Source organism: Dromiciops gliroides, chromosome 4, assembly GCF_019393635.1.
Source record: "Dromiciops gliroides isolate mDroGli1 chromosome 4, mDroGli1.pri, whole genome shotgun sequence".
Taxonomy (NCBI): Eukaryota; Metazoa; Chordata; class Mammalia; order Microbiotheria; family Microbiotheriidae; genus Dromiciops; species Dromiciops gliroides.
The window spans coordinates 380,032,648-380,039,476 of NC_057864.1; positions in this window are offsets into that span (position 1 = coordinate 380,032,648).

Sequence of the window (6,829 nt, forward strand, 5' to 3'; positions counted from 1 at the left end):
AAAATGAATGAATGAATGAATAAATAAATGAATGAATGAATGAATAAGCAAGCAGATGAATTAATGAGTGGATGAATAAATAAGTAAATAAATAAATAAAATTTTAAAGATAAATAGATAAATAAATGAATAAATGAAAGAAATTGTATTTAGATGTAACTGGGGAAAATAAAATATTATTAACATAGTCATATCACTTGAAGACTTCTAGTTAAGGAAGAACTACTACTTCCTAAATTAACCCAGTCTTTGTACGAGTACCTCCAAGTATCAGGAAGTTTTCCCAATACTTTTTAACCTAAAACTCTCTGCATCTTTCTTTCATTATTTCTAGTTTTGTCTTCTGAGAAAAAGAGCCAAGTTGATCCCACATCTAAATGATAATCCTTCAAATACATGAAGACAGATATTGGATCAAATCCCATTCCTCTGCAAAGTATTATCTCCTCCAATTAAAAGAGCCTTAGCTTTTCAAATGACCCTAATATGGCATGACCTTGAGGCTGTCCATCTTTCTGGACTGTGTCCAGGCTATCAGTATATTTACTAAAATGCAACAGCCAAAACTGAACACAATGCTGTAGATGTGGTTTAACAAAGATACTATCACTTCCCTTGTTCTGAGTAAGAGAAGAGTCCTTTTTTATGAAGCCTGAAATGAAATTAACTTTACTGACTACCACATATCATATTAATATGAAATAACATCATGCTGATGTTGAAATTTTCATCCACCAAAACACTTTTCCAAATGAATGGCAACATAGCCATACTACTTCATATTATTCTTCTGCAATTATTATTATTTTTTAAAGCAAATGATGGATGAGTTGGTTGTGTACAGGATCCTTTGTATATGGATTGAAATATTTTTCTGTGGCTTTTTCTAACAATGAAATTATCAGATTTTATTACTATATCCATTAAATTTTATCTTAGATTTGGCCAAATGTTCTGATTTGTTGTCATCTTTCGGGATTCTAGTCATATAATTCAATTTGTTCATTATACTTTCTAACTCTGTATTACTTCTGCCATTCCCCTTGGGTAGAACAAACTGAACTCAAAGTTTTCTTAGGCCTCTCCTCTGCACTTATCCCATTCTCTACTCTATTACAATTATCTGAATACAATTCTATCCTCTACCCACCACACACACACACACACACACACACACACACACACACACACACACACACACACAATTTTATATTGTAAACTCCAAGAGAGTAGATTGTGTTGTTATATCTGTCTTTGAATCTCCATTGCCTAGTATCAGTGTTTATGTATAGTAAGGTTTAATTTAGTTCATAACAGGTCTGTTAACTTTAATTGGATGGTTGAATATGTCACATAATAAATGACAACTACAAACCAGTTTTCAGTTCCATGGTGTAAAAACCTGAGTCTCATTTATAACCTTATTCTTTGGATATCAGTAATAAAATTTTCTTCAATGGGATCTATGATGGACCTACATTAAACAGAAGTCCATTTTATTATGTAAAGTATTAAACAATGCTTTGGAGTAATAAATTCTAAATTATGTCTTGGCCAATTACACATACACACATGCACACACACATAGAGGAAGAACTACTTAATGGAGCATATTAGCCCTTTTCTTCATTTTATAGTTCACTACCAACATTTATACAATTAAATTAAATAACTAAAACAATGGAAATTATAACTTGAGATATCTTCATGAAAATATTTTATTGTTCTTTCCTCATTAACAGAGAAACAATCTCTTACGTTTCTTGAGTTAGTCTGTGTTCTTTCTTATTACACATGTTCTGAAGACCATTTCTCCCTTGCAACTTATATATATTTCATATGTAATTCATTAGTCATTTCACTTTGAGGAAGAAGTAATTTTTTACAAAATAATCAATCAATGACAATTTGCAAGGCACTGGGGAAACAAAGACAAAAATACTCAGAGAAAACAAAACATGAACATATACATAAATATGAAATCATTTCAAGGGAATTAGTAGAGGGGGAAAATTAATAGCATTCAGGATTCTCAGAAGTAGAGGTAAAGATTGAGTGCATCTTAGGCAGTGGGTTGATTTTGTACAATGGTGTGAATATGGGAGACAAAATGCTTTTAATAAGGAAGAAAAAGGGGCAGCTAGGTGGCACAGTGGATGGAGCACCGGTCCTGGAGTCAGGAGGACCTGAGTTCAAATCCGGCCTCAGGCACTTTACACTTACTAGCTGTGTGACCCTGGGCAAGTCACTTAAACCCAACTGCCTCACTAAAAAAACAAAACAAAACAAAAAATAAGGAAGAAAAAGTAGACTATTTTGTCTGCAATGTGGAATATGTGACAGGGAGTGGTGTATAATAGGTCTGGAAAGGTAGACTGAAGACAGATTGCAAAGGAAGGGCTTCAATACCAAACATAGGAATCTTCATTTTACTTTAGAAGCAAGATATATCTTTTTTAAATATGTGGATATTGGGAATATTATGTGTGCCTACAAACTCTATAGTTATTTACCAGTGTTTCTATATGGCTTGTTCTAATTTCCTCCCAATTTCATCATTTTTTTTTCTGTTAAATACTCCTAAATCCGTCTGACTTAAAATCCTGAATAAGAAGTTTTGGACTAGTTATTTGATAACAAGTATGGCTTCTGATGGCGGGGAGTAGCCAGCAAATCGTCTGAGCTCTCCTTCTGTTCCCTCAAAAAGAACATTAAATCAAGCCTCTCAATGGATTCTGAAACTACAGAACCTGCAAAGAGACAGAGAGACAGTCTTCCAACCAGAGATAATTTAGAAGACTTCAGGAAAGGTCAGTCTCACTCGGGCAAAAGGGAGACTCAGTTCACCTCAGTGCAGTGCATGGGAGAGGGTCAGGGCAAGTCAGCAGGAAGCTGTGGGCCACAGCCGAGCAACTGAGGCCCTTGGATCCTAGTACAACAAGCTGGTGGCGCAGCAGAAAAGTGGTGAAACCCGCCTGCACCAGCCAAGAGGGCAGGTTGCCAGCTGGAGGGTCATCCACAGTACAAGCATTCTCTGACATGAAGTCCAGGGTAAGGCCTACTGATCCCAGCGAGTTCTGACAGGAAGTCAAGGGTGGTGAAAAATCTACAGGCCATAGAGGCCTCAGTGCAGAGAGCCAGTGACACAGCCCCTATATCCCAGCACAAGAAGTTTGAAACAGGGACCCTGGTGCCCCCAGAGCAGACCTCAACATTAAAATAATAAATAATAAATAAGCTGCAGCATGAGTAAGAAACAAACAAACAAACAAAAAGAACTCTCACCATTGAGAGCTTCTGTATCCACAGGGAAGAGGCAAACACAAACTCAGATGAGGACAATACTCCCAAATTGCCTACATGTGAAGCCTCAAGAGGGAAGATGAATTGGTCTCAAGAACAAAAAGCCTTATTGGAAGAGCTCAAAAAGGATTTTAAAAATCAACTGAGAGAAATGAAAGTAACACAAGAAAAGTATGGGAAAAAAAGGATCAACAACTTGTATAAGGAAGAACAAAGATTGACTGAAGAAAACAATTCCTTAAAAATTTCATCTGGCCAAATGGAAAAAAAGGTGCATAATATCACTGAAGAAAACAATGCCTTAAAAAATTCATTTGGTCAAAGGGAAAAAAGGTGCATAATCTCATTGAAGAAAACAATGCCTTAAAAATTAAAATTGGACAGTGGGAAGATTATGAATACATGGAATCAGTCACCTGGACACCAGGAATCAGTCAAGCAGAATCAAAAGAATGAAAAAATAGAAGAAAATGTGAAATACCTCATTGGAAAGACAACTGATCTGGAAAACAGATCCAGGAGAGACAATTTGAGAATCATTGGACTGCCTGAAAGCCATGAGCAGAAAAAGAGCCTAGACACCATATTCCATGAAATTATTAAGGAGAACTGCCCTGATATTATAGAATCAGAGGATAAATTTGTCATTTTAAGAATCCACCGATCACCTCCTGAAAGAGACCCCAAAAGGAAAACTCCAAGGAATATTGTAGCCTAATTCCAGAATTATCAGGTGAAGGAGAAAATACTCCAAGCAGCCAGAAAGAAGCAATTTAAATATTGTGGAGCCACAGTCAGGATTGCTCAGGACCTAGCAGCTTCAACATTAAAGGATTGCAAGGCTAGTAATATGATATTCTGGAAGGCAAAGGAGCTTGGACTGCAGCCAAGCATCTATTACTCAGCAAAACTGAGCATTCTCTTTCAGGGGAAAAGATAGGCATTCAATGACACTGGGGACTTTCAAGGTTTCCTGATGAAAAGGCCAGAACTGAATAGACATAAGAGGTGATGCCATAGGTAAATTAGGAGAGGAAGGAATAGCCTACCTTTCAGATCTTTGGAAAGGAGAACAGTTTATGACCAAATGAGATAGAGAATATTATGAAATGCAAAATGGATGATTTTGATTACATTAAATTAAAAAGTTTTTGTACAAACAGAAGCAATGGATCCAAAATCAGAAGGGAGGCAAAAAGCTGGGAAACCGTTTTTATGGCCAGTACTTCTGATAAAGGTCTCATTTCTAAAATATATAGGGAACTAAATCAAATTTATATGAATCCAAGTCATTCCCCAATGGAGAAATGGTCAAAGGATATGAACAGTCAGTTTTCTGATGAAGAAATCAAAGCTATCTATTCCCATATGGAAAAATGCTCTAAATCACTATTGATTAGAGAGATGCAAATTAAAACAACTCTGAGGTACCACCTGACACCTATCAGATTGGCTAAAATGACAAAAAAGGAAAATAATAAATGTTGGAGAAGCTGTGGAAAAATTGGAACACTATAAATAGATAAATGCAAATTGAAACATTGTTGGTGGAGCTGTGAACTGATCCAACCATTCTGGAGAGCAATTTGGAATTATGCCCAAAGGGCTATAAAGCTGTGTATAATCTTTGACCCAGAAATACCACTTTTGGGTCTTTTTCCCAAAGAGATCATAAAAAAGGGAAAAGGACCCACATGTACAAAAATATTTATAGCTGCTCTTTTGGTGGTGGCAAGGAATTGGAAATTGAGGGGTTGCCTATCAATTGGGGAATGGCTGAACAAGTTGTGATATATGAATGTAATGGAACTCAATTGTACTGTAAGAAATGATGAGCAGGAGAAGTTCAGAGAAACCTGTAAGGACTTGCTTGAACTGATGATGAGTGAGATGAGCAGAACCAGAAGAACCCTGTACACAGTATCATCAACATTGTGTGTTGATCAACTGTGATGGACTAGATTCTTCTCACCAGTGCAATAGTACAGGAGAGTTCCAGGGGACTCATGATGGAAGGGGATCTTCAAATCCAGAAAAAAAGAAGAATTGTAGAGTACAGATGCTGATTGAACCATACTATTTCTTTTGCTTTTGGTGCTGTTGTTTTTCTTTGTTGAGGTTTCTCCTCATTGCTCTGATTCTTCTCTTATAGCATGGCTAATGCAGAAATATGTTTAATGTTATATATATATATAGGTTTATACATATATATATATATATATATATATAAAACCTATATCAGATTACCTGCTGTCTAGGGGAGGGGGGAGGGAGGGGAGGGAGGGACAAAAATTTGAAATTGGAAAGCTTGTATAAACAAATGTTGAGAACTGTCTTCACATGTAACTCGAAAAAATAAAATAATTTTATCAGAAAAAAAGCAAGTATGGCTTCTGCTTTTCATGGGATCTAGAGTAAAATGATGAGGGGATTCATTAATGTGTTCCATTACTTAGAAAGATGCATTATTCTTTAAAATGTGGGCAGTTTCTCCATTAACTAAAGATCTTGACCATTTCATCCCTTAATATGTGGTCTGCATGTGTTGCCATGACCCCAAGTAAATTAATAAATAAATGGTGGATGGATAGATTTATAGATAGATAAATGCAAATTGCCTTCTGGTCATAAGCCTCTTTTAACTTGAGAAGACTTTGGTTTAGATGACCTATCCATAGAGTTGTACCAGGCTTATGTTTGAGTCATTTCCAACCTTCTCAGTAGAAATTCCTGGAGTGTAAGTTTTCACTCTCATGGTCTTTGAGATTCCACTTCATCTTCACACAGTAGTGTTGTGTCAGAGTAGGACTTTAATGAAAGATGACTGGGAAGTTGGCAGAGTAAGAAAGCTGAACCTTTGGGGCTTTCTGTAGTAATTTGTCCATACTCTTTGCTAGATCATCATCTAGGATCTGATGCCCACCTGTGGATTCATTGTCAAGCTATGGCCTGAACCCTTTTCTCTCTTCTTTAGATACTCTCTTACTTGGTGACTTCACCAGGTCACACGGGTTTAACTATCTATGCTGCTAATCCCCAAATTTGTATACCCATGTCCAATCTGCCTCCTGAATTCCAGTTCTGTTTCATCCACTGACTATTGGACATTTCAATCTGTATGCCCCAAAGGCATCTCAAATAGATAACATATAAAATTGGACTCATTATTTCTCTTCCCTTGCAAAAAATCCCACCCTTCTATAAGAAAAAGAAATTGCCTGGGAAGTTACAGTGCCCATCTCCTGTTTCTGTTTGGTGAAATTCAGTCTAATATCAAATATATATTCTCTAGTAAATAACATGAAAAACTAAAATGGACTCTTCAATGCATTCATTATATCAAGATTTTATTTAGCAAAGAAGGAACACTTTGGGCTAAGCAGTTAGTATTGTAAATTCTTTTCCTTCTGTTTCTTAGAGGAAAATAATACCAGTAAAAACAATGAAAAATTTACCCAGAGTTGCTATTCAAGAAGCATCTCCAGAACACTGTGTGTTGTATTTTAACATTTCATAAATCAGAACA